The 17332-nt window shown below is 41.3% G+C and overlaps 1 long non-coding RNA gene across 2 annotated transcripts; it reads left to right on the forward strand.

Annotated features, from left to right (window-relative positions):
- Positions 1-64: 64 nt before the first annotated feature.
- LOC109558988 (uncharacterized) lies at positions 65-8247 on the forward strand. Of its 2 annotated transcripts, XR_011566535.1 has the most exons (4): positions 65-499; positions 5981-6191; positions 6390-6518; positions 7096-8247. It is a non-coding gene; the product is annotated as an uncharacterized lncRNA (long non-coding RNA). The 2 variants fall into 2 exon arrangements; XR_002180688.2 differs by lacking the exon at positions 6390-6518 and having other exon boundaries at positions 68-499.
- The last annotated feature ends 9085 nt before the right edge of the window (positions 8248-17332 follow it).

Genomic DNA, 17332 nt, shown 5'->3' on the forward strand with positions numbered 1-17332 from the left:
GGAAGTCCCGCCCCCACGCCGACGTCACCCTCCCCGCGGACGCCGGCCGCGGCCGGAGGCCGTTAGAGGGAGGAGACGAGCGGCACGAGGCGGGAGTTGCGGCCGAGAACCGCGGGAACGCCAGGCTCGGGCGGCACCCCGAGAGGCCTCTGGGGGTCGCCAAGATCCCCAGAGGCGAAAGGAAAGCACAGTCCGGGCCGGCACTTGCTTCAGGGAGCCAGAGTGAAGCGCGCAGTAGAGCGGGAAGCCGCGCTCCCTCGCCTCCTCCCCACGCAGCTGCTCCGGGGCTTTCCTCCAGCTTCCCGATTGTGCGCTCGGCCCCGCTCTTCGCACCCTTTTTTCCTGTCTGAGGACTCCGGTGGTGGTCCTGGCGCCACCGCCGCCTGCCTTCGTGCCCAACCGTGCTGATTAGAGTCTCGAAGTCGCTGCCTTACGTCGGCCGTGGGGCCTCCGCCCACGAGTGCGGAGCCGGCGCGGCCTGCCCGGAGGAAACGGCCAGGTCAGAACCGGGGCCGAGGCGCCGGTCCCCCTCGCCGCCCGCTCCAGATCTCAAAACGTGTCACCAGCTCAAGTTCAGGGGTAACGTTGTGAACGGTTTGTCTCTAGGTGGTAAACTAGAGTTGGAAGACAAATTCTAGGTTTTGAGAATGTCAGTTATAGGCCAAGGGCTGAAATAAGGTAGGACTTCAGCCTTTCAGAACAGGAGGTAGGAGGAATGGGCAGCCTGCCTTCCCCTTCCAATGCCGCCGAGCTTGGGTTTTAATTGTCACGACCCTGTGTAGCACAGCTTATCCCCTCCCCTCCCCAAGGTTAACATTTTCGAGCTCTAGTTATGATTAGAAAGGCAACTGAAATTAGGACCTTTTTTGTGAAAATGAGGAAAGAGGAGTCATTAGATGGGACTGAGAGATGGGTAATGGATGTTAATGGATCACATAGATGTGGGAGATAGGGAACCAAATACAGAATCCATAAATGAACTGCTGTGTACACATCAATAATAGTAGTTCACATCCTCTGAGCAATTACATGTCAACTACTGGAGTCCCTTTTCAGATTATCTTATTTCACTCTCTGTAAGATAGATGCAATTATTATTATCTTGATTTTACAACATTACCCAGAGCCTTTACTGGTGACTGATGAAGTCAGTCAGTCTGACTCCAGAAGTCTCAGTGGAATCAATAAACTGTATGTTACAAATCATTGGTCAGTGGGAAAAAGATTATCTGAGGAACGACTAAACATTGGGGAAAGGCTATTCAACTATTATATTTGTTAAATACCAGATGAATCAAGAATTTAAATGTAAAGAATGAAACCATAAAAATACTACAAGAAAACTGAGGAAACTAAAATAATCCTGAGAAAGGCCTTTTCTAAGTATGAAGCAAGAACTAGAAACCATAAAAGAAAAAAATGATAAAAATTAACCATATAAAGATTGTAATCTACACACAAATAATAACCAATGGAAAATCAATGTGTATCATGTGAAAAAAGAAGGAAAAAGATTCCTAATACACAAAAATGTCATAGAATATCAATTTTAAAACAACACAATAACATTGGCAAAGGATATCAATAGGACTTTCTTAAATCAAGAAAAACAAACATCTAACAAATGAAAAGATGTTCAAGTTGCAAACATCCTTTTTGTCAGTGTACACAGTGCAGTGGGGATGTAATTACTGTCATGCATTACTGGTGTGAAATTGAAATTGGCACAACAATATTTATCAAAATTTAACATAAGCATTAGCCGTTGCCCCAGCAATCCCATTTTCTAGTCATGCACGCTAAAGAAAATAAAACATTTACAAGGATGTTCCTCACTCCCTTTTTATAATATGTGCTTCTAGAAACAGTGTAGGGAGAAGGCAATGGCACCCCACTCCAGTACTCTTGCCTGGAAAATCCCATGGATGGAGGAGCCTGGTAGGCTGCAGTCCATGAGGCCAGACACGACTGAGCGACTTCACTTTCACTTTCCACTTTCATGCATTGGAGAAGGAAATGGCAACCCACTCCAGTGTTCTTGCCTGGAGAATCCCATGGATGGAGAAGCCTGGTAGGCTGCAGTCCATGGGGTCGAACAGAGTCGGACACAACTGAAGCGACTTAGCAGCAGCAGCAGCAGAAACAGTTTAAGTACCATCACCAGGACAGTAGTTAAATATATGATGGTACCTACATACAGTGAAAAACCCCTGAGCTGCTAAAAATGATGATGTAAATCTATATGAAAATCTGTCCATAGCACATAAGTTTCTTTTTACCTCTAAAAAGCAGAGTACAGTTTAGCATCATTAGGGAAATGCAAATTAAAACCATGATTTTTTTCCATTTTCTCCATGAGATTCCATTACGTGCACTAAACTCAAAGTCTAATAATAACACAAATATTAGAATTTGAACCAGCTAGAATTCATACATTGCTGGTATGAGTGCATAATAGTAAAAACACTTCAAAAAACTTCTTGGCAGTTTGTTTATAGTTAAATATTCATCTAACCTATTCATGACCCAGCAGTATCAGTTTTAGATAGTTATCAAAGAGAAATGAAAATACATGTTCACAAAAAAACAAAGTTTAAAGCAACCTAATTCATAGTAACTAAAAACTAGAAACAACCCAAATGTGCATCAACAGGAGCATAGATAAGCAAATCATATATTTATACAATTGAATGTATGTGCTTGCATGCAAAGTTGCTTCAGTCATGTCTTTGACCCTGAGACCCTATGGACTGTAGCCCACCAGGCTCCTCTGCCCATGGGACTCTCCAGGCAAGAATACTGGAGTGGGTTGCCATTTTCTGAACCCATGTCTCATGTCTCCTGCATTGGCAGGCAGATTCTTTACCACTAGCATCACCTGGGAAGCCCCATACAATAGACTACAACACACCCATAAAAACGAATTGCCAGTATGCCTAACAACATGGATAAATCTCACAGATATCTTAAAGAAGAAGCCAGGCACAGTAGAGTGCATGCTGTATGGTTCTATTTATGTGAAATCCAAGAAAGACAATGCTAATCTGGCATCAGAAGTTGGCTGCAGAGGACAATGGCAAGGCAGATACAAGAGAACTTTCAGGAGTAACACAAAGGATCTATATTTTGCTGCAGTTACACAAGTATACATACAGTTATCAAACCAAAATGAAATGTCTGAGAACAAAGTTGAAGGACTAAAGCTACGGTAATCGAGATGCTGTGGTATTAGTAAAATAATAGACAAATAGATCAATAGGCAACAGAATAGGCAGCCCAGAAACAGACACCCATAAACTTAATCAATGTTTGACAAATAAGCAAAAGCAACACAATGGAGCACATAGTCACTTAAACAAATGCTGCTAGAACAACTGGACATCCACATGCAAAAATATGATTCTGGACACAAACCTTATACCCTTAACAAAAATTAACTTGAATCACAGACCTAAATGTAAAACACAAAACTATAAAACTCCTAAAAGATGACATAGGAGAAAACCTAGATAACTTTGGGTATAGTGAGTTTTTATTTTCGTATTTATTTTTAAGTATAATTAACCTACACACTTGTGTTAGTTCTAGATGCACAACATAGTGATTCCGTATTTTATACATTACAAAATGATCACCATAATAAATCTAGTTACCATCTGTCACTGTACAATATTCTGGAGTATATTCCCCATACTATGCATTTCATCCCCATGATTCATTTATTTTGTAACTGGTGATGCCTTTTCAGATAAAACACCAGACATCATCCATGAAAGAGATAATTGATAAGTTGGACTTCATTAAAATGAAAAACTATGCTCTGCAAAAGACAATGTCAAGAAAATTAGAAAACAAGCCACAGACTGGAGAAAACATTCACAAAAGATGCACCTGATAAAGGACTATTATCCAAAATATACAAAGAACATTTAAAATTTGATAATAAGAAAATAATCTGATTTTAAAATCAGCCAAAAACCTTAACAGACATTTCAACAAAGAAGATAAACAGATGGCAAATAAGTATATGAAAAGATGTTCCACATCATAAATCATCATGAAATGCAAACTAGAACAATGAAATACTTCTACAGACCTATTAGAATGGCCAAAATTCAGAATTCTGTTAACACCAAATGTTGGCAAGGATGTGGAACAACAGAAACTCATTCATTGCTGATGGGAATGCAAAATGGTAGACTGGAGGACAGTTTGGCGGTTTCTTAGAAAACAAACTCTTACCATATGATCCAGCAATTGCACTTCCTGGTATTTATCCAAAAGAATGGGAAACTTATGTTCACATTAAAACCTGCACACATATGTTTTAGCAGCTTTATTCATAATTGCTAACATTTGGAAGCAATCAAGATATCCTTCAACAGGTGAACTGATAAACTGGTACATCCAGATAATGGAATGCTGCACACATGTACGTGATCAGTTGTGTCCAAATCTTTCCAACATCATAGACTGTAGCTCACCAGGCGCCTCTGTCCATGGGATTTTCCAGGCAAGACTATTGGAGTGGGTTGCCATTCCTTCTCCAGGGGATCTTCAATATTCAAGGATCAAACCTATGTCTCCTGCTTGGCAGTGGATTCTTTACAACTGAGCCACCTGGGAAGTCCATGTTAATTATATCACAATAAAATACACATAAATATTTTAAAGTGCTAATAAAGATGATTCTGTTAGCTGAAATACCAATGTCTGCTAGCAAGGTTGCTTTCTTCCTTATATCAAGATATCCAAAAAATATAACTAATAATCATAAAGTTGTTTGGTGCACCTATATTCAGAATAAAGAAAAGGATATGGTCCAGAGGGGTAAATCCAAACTACAAAAAAGCTTGATAAGCTATCAAATGACAACCAATGTCTTTGTTTACTATGGCAGATAAAGAATGGCTATAATAATGAAGGCTTTGATAATCATGGAGCTAACAAAGTTCACATTACATGTACATAAGTGGAATAACAGGGTCCTTAGGAACCTAATAGAAAATAGTTTTATAAGTTTAAATTTTAAATGAGAGAAGTGAGGACATGTGGAATATTTGATTAAGAATGAGTGATTTAGGATATGGGAATTCTTTTGATGAAAAGCAGGCATTCCAGTATTGCTTTTCACATTTAATGCTTTGTTGCCAAAGCCAGAAATAACGTAGAGGAATAAGCTTGTATTTCAGAATGTCAATGAAAAGAAGTTGTATGTCATATGGCTCAGTGGCAGACAGAACTATTTTTGTATTCTTAAAATTTCACATACCTTATTTTCTCATCTCTTCTTTCCTATTTCTCTTTCATCATGCTACTTTTCCTTCTTGTTTTCTTTCATCTTATTCATTTTTTTCTCTTTTTCCTCCTTTACATCAGGTTAACCTTAGTTTCATGATTGACCTATTGAAGCCATTTTAGGCATTTTTACACTAATACTCCCATCCCCTATGAGATCTTAAACCACAGATATCCTGTATATCTGTTTATGTACTGGAGGGCCACAAACCACTGTAATATGGAAGGTTTTTTGCCCATTGAGAATGCATTCTCCAGATAATAAGTTCTTTGAGGGGAAGGACCATGGGGCTTTCCAGGTGGTGCTAGTGGTAAAGAACCCGCCTGCCGATGCAGGAGATGTAAGAGATCCGGTTTCAATCCCTGGGTGGGGAAGGTTCCCTGGAGAAGAGCATGGCAACCCACTCAAGTATTCTTTCCTGGAGAATCCCATGGACAGAGGAGCTTGACGAACTATGGTACACAGGGTTGAAAAGAGTCAGACATGACTGAAGCAACTTTGCAAACAAACAAAAACAAAAAAAATCATGTTCTGTTTACTATTGTATGTTCTGTGCTTAATATATAATACTTGGGGCATAGTAGGCAATAAACAATTAGATGAATATTTATTGAATTAAAAGTGAAAATGATCTCTGCTACAGACTTGTCAACTACACTAAAATTCGTGGATCTTTTTCAGATGGTGCTACCTACTACTGACTATTCCACAGTCCCTCCACATTTCAAGAATGTCTTCCTGAGACGATATCCTTATGACTTGATGGAAACTTGGAAAGCATTATAATCACAAAAGCAATACTTTTGCAGCCAATTCCAAGAGCAGATTACTTACACAGGAGCTAATTTCATCTATCATAACTGATCTTTCTCTTTAGCTTCAGTTTCAGAAGGTGATCATTTCCTAAACTTATTTCTAAATTCTGTGGCTGTACAGCCTCTTTGGTCTTTAAAACCCCACTATTCAAGTTTATCAGTTTCAATTGAGAAATTAAAAAATTAAAAGAAGGTGAAGGCACTGTAGGAGAGGGAGAAAAGGAACAGAGGAAATCATTAAACTTTTCTGTTTCATAATTGTTTTACCTGAACAGTTCTTCGAGCTCAACTTTTGTGATCTTGATGACTATGTTCTCGAGTGGTTCTCAGTAGAAGCATTCTGGCAATCTGTGAAGGTGTCATTAGTTACCTCAAAATGGGGACAGTGCCACCAGCATTTGTGGGTAAGGCCAGGGATGCTAAACATCCTGCAATACACGTGACTTTTGTCAGTTCAGGTCCATGGAAAAGTAGACATCAAGAGATTTGTTGGGGAAAATAGCTATTAAGAAAACAAAGAGGAGGCAGGAGGCCAGGAGTGCCCTCAGACTGATGCAGTTCTGCTACCCATGAAACAAGAAAGGGCTGCCATTCAGCTCTGGGAAGTCTTGGCTAAGCCAATGAGGAGCCTCCAAACAAAGACTGACCATTTGAAGGGCTCCCCATTTGGGTGGGCGTGGCCTGGCTCTAACACCAGAGCTGTGCTCAGTCTTGATGGGGAGCAGTTCAGGGAGGAGGAGGCTATAACATAAATGCTGTGGTGAATTCCCAAGGTATAGCACTAGAAGACTGCCAGATAACTATAACATTCACAGCAGTTTCTCTCCCTCTGTATCTCACTGTCTCTATAAAGGAAATAAAAATGACACTTTACTTAGAAACCTTTGCCTGTAAACAAGAAAACAAGTTGATATAAATAAGATCATATGAGACATGCCAAGGTGAATATTTTGATGCTTTCCCTTTTTTTTTTTTTGCCAGGTTAACGTGTGGTACAGAATAAGTCTTGGGACACAAGAGACACTTGAGAGCTGAGATCCAGTATGAAAAATAAGATGAATTCACTTCCCAGGCTGCAACAATATTTACATTTCTAAGTTGCCCCAAATTTGTTTCACATTTTGAGCTCAGAAGGCTTGTGGGAACTTTAGGGAAACTCCGCTGGCATCTTTTAAATTTTGCTTACTGTCCCCAAGAGGAATAGCGTCAGAATTTAACAAAGATGGCACTATCTGGCCTACAGTATCAATAATCTTATCACAGATCGACCCCTCTGGTTTCCTGTTAAGACTCTTTGAGGGTTCCAGTTCATTGTCAGCTTCATCGGGTTCACAGTTGTAGCATCACAAATAAAAATAATCTTAGTTGATGGTCTGTGACCCGGCAAAGAGTCACATTTATTTTGTTGTTTGAAAAGCTTCATATCACCATTAACAAATGTCTTACTAGTGTATTTGGCTAGCATCTGCTTCTGAAGAGGCTGGCTTGGAAGGAATTTTCATAGTTATTTTTAATTTGTACCTTCACTTTTGGAGGTGAACTGATGTTATTTTTAATTGTTACTAAAGGCATTTTGTCAAAAGATTTCTTTCTGTTTCCTTCATTTTCATCATCATCTTTATAAGTATCATTTCCCAACATTTCTGTAGCTTTAGAAGCATTTGCACCTATTTTTATACACTTCATGATTTCTTCACTCCTTCCTTTCTAGTCTCTCCTGAAGGAAAATCTGAGCAGTGCATCCCACAACCACCAGAAACACCCCTTGCATCCCCACTGATCCACTTCCCCACCCATGTTCTGGGAGCAGCTCCTCTACAATTTCTCTAGATCTCTCTTCTGGAGCGAGAGCTTACAAGAAGGAGGTTACTGGGAGAAGGTACACCCCCGTTATTCAGTTGGTCTCAGGAATGTAACTACTGCTCATCTTCCTCTTCCTCCTCCATCATCTGATTCAAAATTTATGACTCTCTACCTGTCACTCTACAGGTCTTAGTGGCTTATATGAGTATGACCCAAATGCTCTCAATGAAAATGTATATTGAGTGGTAATTAGACATTTCTCAGGCTGGGATTGCTGCACATGTCCTTACAGTTCCAATTAAGTATCAATAAACTTCCACATGGTTCACATGCAGTCCACATGTATTTTTCCTGCCTGTTATATGAAAGCAACCCCTCTTTTTCCTGTTGATTTAGGTCAGTTACTCTCTTCTTGCCTGCTGGGGCCTGGACACAAAGAGTTCAAAGTGCCCGAACAGTAACCATAGCCTTTAGTTAAATGGAACTCTTGTGTTCCCTAGCAAAAATGCACTCCTTCTGGGGACCAAGACTTCTAAACCTGCAAAGCCCAGAGTTGTGGTCACAGGAAGCACAAAGTCACCCAATGACTCATTGAGATGTTTAGTGAGGCCACTTCTGTTCTGTCCTCCGGACCCATGTATTCTTCCTATTTGAAGGAGCAGTGCCATTCAGAGGTCTCTGATTCAATTATATACTGGCCCTCTGTCCTTGCAGAATACTGCCTGTAAGGTGGCACCTCAGCTGTGCCTTCAGTACTCAGTTCTTCAGTACTATGCCTTCAGGCTGGCAGCTTCTGGATAGCGCAGCAGGTGATACAAACAGTAGATAGATGTCTTGGTCATGAGTTCATACTCAAATCACCTTTAATGTGAAGTGGTTCCTTTTTAGATGCTATGTAGAGTAGGATCTCATACCAGTGGATCTGGTCTTCTGCAAGCTCCTGGATAGTGATACACCTGAGGCTCTGCAGGCAAAAAAGGCAAACCCATACCCAGAGTAGGCATTTATCCCAGTGAGGATGAACCAGTGGTTACTTTATAAGGGAAAGGGCTCAGTATTGTTGACTTGCCACCAAATCGCTGCTCTATCTCCTCAAATAATAGTGCCATACTGGGGTCTCAGTGTTTGTTTCTGTTGCTGGCAGCTAGACCTTCCAAGGCAGGAGTAGCTCGAATGGCCTTGGTAAGTGGGATTTCATGTTGCTGGGCTGAGTAGCCTCTGTCTCTACAAACATGGCCATTCCATTCATGTGCCCATTGTGCCAGTTCTGGGGTGGGCCATGATAACACTTGGCTGACATCAACTGGTAGAATCATTTTACCTCTTTGGTTGTTTCATTCCTTTTCCCATGGTTAATGCTTTCTGGTCAGAATGAAGATAAGATACAAAAATCTTTACTCTTATGCCCACTCTAAATATGTTTGACAACATGCCTCTACTCCAGACCTCCCTGTCTCCAATCTAGGCATCTGTATAAATTCTCACCATGGGTCACTTCTTCCACACAAAGTGAATAACCATCTACACTGCTTAAAGTTTTGGAAAGCTTTTTCCTCTCCACTATCTTTTAGGGTCCCGACTGAATGTGGGTGTAATATGCTGCCATCCATTTTTCACCTCCCACCCATATACCAAGCCAACCCATTATAATCAAGCTTGAGTTTTTTTCTCCTCCCTCAGCTGGTCAAATGTGACCCCCTATGTGGCCACACAGCCTGAGGGTGGGGTGCTGGTACAAGCATAGTGGGTGATGTGGGGGTCTGGGCTACTAGGTCATGTTGTTTACTCTTGCCTTTTGGTCCTATTGGAGTTTAATTCTGAATGCATCATTTTACCGTATTATGATGAACTGCTGCTGGGCCCATCAACTTTATGACTGGGCACGTCTGACAGAACTCAGCTTGTGATGGGCACTTCCGGATCCATGATAACTCAGTGCCCCATAGTCTAGCTTTCTGCCCCTACTAGGGGCTGGTACCATGCCAGGACTGTTTCTTGAGTAAAGTCTTCTGCTGCAGATGGCATTGCCTGGCTCTGAAATCCCAGGGGCCCATATTGTGATCTCCCGCTGGGCTTGTTATGTGTTCCACACTGACTGCTGCAGAGCCTACTGCTGTTCCAGATGGCACAGAACTGTCACCCAGGATGTGAGCCACAGCAGTACTCCTGGGTGTGCAATTTGTGCTTCCAGAACCCAAAGAGGCCCATCAGACATCATACTTCATTTCTGTGGGAGTTGCAAGATACAGGAACTTGTTTTTCACTGTGGAGGGGACATCTCCACATGCCAATGCCTACTGGACCTCTAAAAACCTTATGGAAGTAGTAGATCCCTGAACCTTCTTAAGGTTTATCTCCTACCCTGTAGATGCATGTATCTTACTGAGGCCTCTAGGATACAAGCCACCTATTGCTCATTCTACCCATCAGTATATTATAGGTGTAATATATCAGTGTGATGTTCTGCAGGGTGTCCAGACAGTCCAGATCCCTTCAGACTGTATTAAAATAGAGGCTAGAAGAGGTAACAGTCCTTGGATGAAGCCGGAAATAAGTTATCTCTTCCACATCAATGTAAACTGCTTATCCTTTTTTTAGAATATAAAAAAGGATTGGAATCCTTTTTTGTTTGGATTGGAATATAAAAAAATGCATTCACCAAATCAATAGTCACATAACATGTACCTGCTGCTGCTGCTGCTGCTAAGTCGCATCAGTCGTGTCCGACTCTTAGCGACCCCATGGACTGTAGCCTACCAGGCTCCTCCGTCCATGGGATTCTCCAGGCAACAGTACTGGAGTGGGTTGCCATTGCCTTCTCCGAACATGTACCTAAGGCCTTACTCAGCTTGAATTGAGACTACTACTTGGCTGAGCTTGCTGTGGTAGTCTACATCACTCTGTGGGATCCAGAGCAACACTAAATACCACCATCTCCTCTGGGACACAGTGTAAGTTTTCATTATCTTAGCTGGGCCAAAGAATGATTCTAAAGGCCTCTAGTTGGACTTCTTCACTACGGTAGCTCCTATCCAACAGCCTAACAACGTAGTACTTCAACTGCTAATTATGTCTATTGGAATTACATACTCAGGGACCAGGGAAATGACCAGCAGGTAAGTCTGCAGACCCAGTGAATTCTCTGTAAACCAGACTTAAGCTAGGACTCTATTAGCTGCTTCTGTAATCTCCTGCTCTAACAGGAGGGATGATGACATTTTGGGTCTCCAGTTATCAAAGCAATTAGAGCCTCACTCCAAAGCTCCTTGAAATGACTGGTCACTACCCTTTCCCCATTGTACATGGCTTAAGTCAATACCCTGGGTCCCTTTGGGGAATGACTGAAGAAATCATTACAATATAGTATACACAATGCTGCAGAGTCTTTCTCCTAAGGACCCAGACACTTCTTTATAGTCAGTAGATTCTAGATCTGAAAATTGGCTCAAACTCAGGAATTGAGCAACATACTGTACCTTTTTATTGAGATGACAGTGCTTAGCCTCCTACACCTCCATTCTTGCTTTCTTCTGGCCAAAGAGGACAATTTAAGGATCATAATGATTTATGACTGAAGTGAGTTTAAAATGTCAAATATATTAAAATCTGCAAGTATATAATAATATTCAAAAGTAGGAACTTAGAGTATAAATTCATTTGAAGACTAGTTTATAAAGAAAAGGAGTTAAATTGAGCACTTATATTGCCTTTCCTGTCCAAATATTTGAAGAGAGAGTTTTAATTTCAAGTAATAAATGAAAAAATATAAAAATTAGAATATTTCCATTTTGTATTTCTAAATGAAATAATGAGCAGAGGCCATGATCATCAGTGTCTGCTAAGACCATTAGGTGAAAGGCTACTGAGAAACATTGATACAGGGTAGACCATGCTGTCAAAATTTGAACCCATTAGTCAACTTTTACATCAGAAAAAGAAAAACAGCCAGATATTGATGTGCTTTCTGCTGTGATGCAACAAGAAGGACATAGCACCACCTGTAAAATACTCCTGACCAAAAAAAAAAATCAAACATGACTATGATCCAAGCCTCTAGATCTAATAGTTGGTGGTTTAGTAGCTAAGTTGTGTCCTACTCTTGTGACCAATGGACTGTAGCCCACCAGGCTCCTTTGTTCATGGGATTTCTCAGGCAAGAATACTGGAGTGGGTTGCCATTTTCTTCTCAAGGGGACCTTCGCAACCCAGGGATTGAACCAGAGATTCCTGCATTGCAGGCAATTCTTTACTGCTGAGTCACAAGGGAAGCCCAGAGCTAACAGCTAGATTACAGTAAATACAGAAGAAAAAGAAATGTGACAAAATAATAACATGGGGGCAGAGTCAGCAAAATCCTGAATGTCGGAAACTCTGTCACAAATGATCCAGTTCCTTTAACAAATAAATGGCAGGAAATGAAAAAGAAGAAAAATCATCATAGATTAAGAGATTTGAGAGACTTATCAACCTAAGGCAGTGTTTGAACTGCTTCACACAAATCAAGTATAAAAAGACATATGAGTATCTGAGAAAATGTAAAACTCTCAATATTTGCTGATATTTAGGAATTATAACTTTTGTTAGCTGACAATGGTATGTGATTATGGGTTTTTTAATAAAATAATTTTAATAATAAATTTACTTAATATATCTGAATGTTATCTGGCTTTGCCTTAAATAATCTGTGAAGGTGGGAAATAGTAATCAGGTGGGGAATGTTACATAGATCAGTGGTTCTCAAATTATAGTGAACCTACAAATCAGCTCAAAAGATTATTAAAACACAAATTCCTGGCCCAACCTCAGATTCTGATTCAGTGGTCTGAGGTAATTGTTGTTCAGTTGCTCAGTCATGTCTGACTCTTTGCAACCGTATGGACTGCAGCATGTCAGACCACCCTGTCCTTTACCATCTCCCAGAGCTTGCTTAGACACATGTCAATTGAGTCAGTGATGCCATCCAACCATCTCGTCCACTGTCGTCCCCTTCTCCTCATGCCTTCAGTCTTTCCAAGCATCAGGCTCTTTTCCTATGAGTCAGCTTTCCTCATCAAGTGGCCAAAGTTGAAACTTCAGCTTCAGCATCAGTCCTTCCAATGAATATTCAGGGCTGATTTCCTTTAGGGCGGACTAGGTTGATCTCCTTGCAGTCCAAGGGACTCTCAAGAGTCTTCTCCAACACCACAGTTCAAAAGCATCAATTCTTCAGTGTTCAACTTACTTTACAGTCCAACTCTCACATACAAACATGACTACTGGAAAAGCCATAGCTTTGACTAGATGGACCTTTGTCGGCAAAGTAATGTCTCTGCTGTCTAGGTTTGTCATAGCTTTTCTTTCAAGGAGCAAGCATCTTGTAATTTCATGGCTGCAATCACCATCTGCAGTGATTCTGGAGCCCAAGAAAATAAAGATTACTTACTAGATTACTGGTTTATTATAAAAGCATGTAGTTCAAGAACAGCCAGATGGAAGAGATGTATGGGGCAAGCTGGGAGGGAAAGTCACAGAGCGTGCATGCCCTCTCAGAGTGCACCACTCACCAAATCTCTGTGTGTTCGCCAACCCAAAATCTCTCTGAACCTCATCCTTTTGGGTTTCTATGGAGGCTGCATTACATGGGTTTCTATGGAGGCTGCATTACATAGACATGACTGATCATTGGCCATTGCCAACAGATTCAAACTCCAGCCCCTCTGTCCTACCCAGAGGTGGGGGGAGGAGTAAGACTAAAAGTTCCATTCCTCTAATCAGTTTTGATGCTCTCTTAAGAAATTCCAAGAGGTTTAAGAGCTGTATAACAGATATGGACATGAATTTGGGCAAACTCTGGGAGACAGTGAATGACAGGGAAGCCTGGCATACTGCAGTCCATGGGAGCGCAAAGACTCGGACATGACAGCGACTGAACAACATCAATACCAGAAATGAGACAAAGACCAAATATGTTTCTTATTATAAATCAAAATATCACAGTCTTAGTCACTCTACTTTAGCATATGTTTGAAATTTATCATAATAAAAATTTTTTATAGAATATATATGCAGACTACCTGAAATTTGCCATTTACATTTAAATTTGCCAAATTACATTTGCCATTTCCCCCCAAGTATTTCCATATTTCAATATGTAGTTGTATTATAAAGTAACCTGAATTTATTTACCCTTTGTAATACAGTTAGAGCTTTGATTGCTTTATATTTGTGTTTCATTTGAAGATGGTTAAAAATACTTATTCTAAAATGGGAATATTGAGTCCAATAAGGGTGACACCTGCTAATCTAAGACAGTCTATGGAGAAATGGAGGCTCTGGGGAAAAGCAAGCCCTGGCAGCTGAATGGGGAACTTCAACAGTAACCAAAGCAGATATCTCACCAGACCTGCCAGGATTCCCACTTTCCTAAAAGAGAGGCTTAACAATTCAAAGTATTCTCAAGTCCTCCCCAGATATTTTTTTGTTCACCATTTGAGATTTCCTAACTATTCAAGATGGGAAAATGGTTCTGAAGACAAACTGATTTTTCTCCAAAGAGCAGCACGCTAGCGATTAATGCTTCAGGAACTTGTCAAAGAGCTCTATTTTCAACAGACAACTACCCAGCACCAGACAAGAAACAGCTGAGAACTGTGTGGGAACGACACTCAAAGGCAGTGGCTGCATGTTGGAATTATCAGGGGAACTTGAAAATACTGATATCTGGGTCCCACCCTTCTGATTTAATTGGTCAAGAGTAACTATGGGACCTCCCTGGTGATCCAGTGGTAAAGCATCTGCCTGCCAACGCAGGGGACACTGGTTCGTTCGATCCCTGGAAGATCCCTGGGTTCAGGAAGATCCCATATGCCTCACAGCAACTAACCCCATGTGCCACAACTACTGAGCCCTCAGGCCAAAACTACTGAAGCCCACACACCCCACAGAGCCTGTGCACCCTAGAGCCTGTGCTGTACAAGAGAAGCCATGGCAATGAGAAGCCTGCCCACCTCAATGAAGATTAGCCCCGCTCGCTGCAACTAGAGAACAGCCCACGTGCAGCACAGCCAAAAAGATAAGATAAATAATAATTGTTAAAAAAGAGTAACTGGGCAGTGGAGATTTTAAGTTACACAGGTGATTCTAATGTGTGAGCAAGTCTGAGAACCATGCTGGAAAACTGAAGCAGTGGTTCTCAAAATTCAGAGGGAAATCAGAATCACCTGGAGGGTGGTAAAACACTGTAGGTCTTGAGTGGGGCCCCAAAATTAGTATTTTGAACAAGTTCCCAGGTGATACTGAGAGTGCTGGTTTGGAGACCACACTTTGAGAACATAAAGCACTCTGCTGCATACCCTAAGGACAGCGGCCATGTCAAGGAAAAGCATTGTGCAACTGAGTTGCTGAACTTGACACTTTTTATGGAACATTATTTTAATTTGAAAGAACGCTGACAAAAGTTGTCCAGACTTGGGTATTTGGGAAACATTTTCTCAAAAAGTGTGTCAGTCACTCTAAGGAAAATTAGTGATAATATTTGTTGCCAATGACAAAATTTAAGCTTGCAAGTGAAAACTAGAAATTTGGAAAACTTGCATCTACCATCATGTGCTTGACTACATACCAATATTTAAAGATTTATGTGGTCAGATTGGTAGAGATATTGGTGAATGTGATTTTCTTTCATGATACAATAAGATATGTTAAAATTTGGAAAATCTGCATAACTCAGTGAAGCTATAGTTTCCAAATGAACAGTGAATGACGTTACCAAATCATGTATCGGAGACAGAGCCACTGAAGGAACAACTTAGACCAGCTCCTTTTAATGTCACAGAATATGGTGTAGTTTTAGATTCTGTATTACAGCTAACCTTTAAAAAACTACCTGCGGAGTGCTGGTATAGTATAAAGACCATCCACAGTTATTTGAAAAGGCCACTAAAATACCCAGGCCCCCTTTCCAACTGCATGTCTTTGTGGGGCCAGAATTTCTTTATATAATTTAATGCTCTGGGGCAGAAAACTTTCCCTTTGTCTATTCTAGGTTCTTTGGCTGGCCTAATATTCAGTTCAGTTCAGTTCAGTTGTTCAGTCATGTCTAACTCTTTGCAACCCCATGGATGGCAGCACGCCAGGCCTCCCTGTCCATCACCAACTCCTGGAGCTTACTCAAACTCATGTCAATTGAGTCGGTGATGCCATCCAACCATCTCATCCTCTGTCGTCCCCTTCTCCTCCTACCTTCAATCTTTCTCAGCATCAGGGTCTTTTCCAATGAGCCAGTTCTTCGTATCAGGTGGCCAAAGTATTGGAGTTTCAGCTTCACCATCAGTCCTTCCAATGAATATTCAGGACTAATCTCCTTTAGGATGGACTGATTGGATCTCCTTGCAGTCCAAGGGACTCTCAGGAGTCTCCAATTTGATTTCAAATTTTTCTCCAATCTGATCTCTGGCCCAATATTAAGTTGACATAAGACAGCTAAGTAGGAGAAAAATTTAATTTTGTACTTAGGGAAGCCCACAAAGACATGAGAGACTCTCTAGCAATCAGGTAATGAAGGCTTATACATCATTCTGACCCTAGGAGGAGAAGACAGGGGTGTGAGGTCTCAAAGGGAAGGAAGATAATTCACAGGAAGAGGAGAAGAACAGACGTTTGGTAAAAAGATGTTTGCCATGTAATGTAGGTATGTCTTTAGGACATAAAATGGTATTTTTGGTAATAGCTGGAGAAGGTAATGGCAACCCATGTCAGTATTCTTGCCTGGGAAATCTCATGGACAGAGAAGCCTGGCAGGCTACGGCCCATGAGGTGGCAGTGATAGGACATGACTCAGCGACTAAACTACGACACCACCTCTTCTTGGTACAAGACCCCTAAGTTGTGTTATGTAGTTCAAGGAGAGATAAAAAGTTCTACCTGAGTCTACTGGACATACTGCTGCTACTGCTAAGTCACTTCAGTCGTGTCCAACTCTGTGGGATCCCATAGACGGCAGCCCACCAGGCTCCCCTGTCCCTGGGATTCTCCAGGCAAGAACACTGGAGTGGGTTGCCATTTCCTTCTCCAACGCAGGAAAGTGAAAAGTGAGAGTGAAGTTGCTCAGTCGTGTCCGACTCTACAGCCTAACAGGCTCCTCCGTCCATGGGATTTTCCAGGCAAGAGTACTGGAGTGGGGTGCCATTATTGTCTTCAATTCCAAATAATTAACATGCCTGGCCTGAACCCCCTCAAACTAAAAGCAGCATATTACAATAGACCAAATGCAGAATCAGATATGAGAAAGAGTGTTGGGGAAAAATATTGAAATAATGTTCAGTTCAGTTCAATCGCTCAGTCGTGTCCGACTCTTTGCGACCCCATGAATCGCAGCACGCCAGGCCTCCCTGTCCATCACCAACTCCCGGAGTTTACTCAAACTCATGTCCATCGA

This window comes from Bos indicus, chromosome 5 (genome assembly GCF_029378745.1).
Source record: "Bos indicus isolate NIAB-ARS_2022 breed Sahiwal x Tharparkar chromosome 5, NIAB-ARS_B.indTharparkar_mat_pri_1.0, whole genome shotgun sequence".
In the NCBI taxonomy this organism is placed as follows: Eukaryota; Metazoa; Chordata; class Mammalia; order Artiodactyla; family Bovidae; genus Bos; species Bos indicus.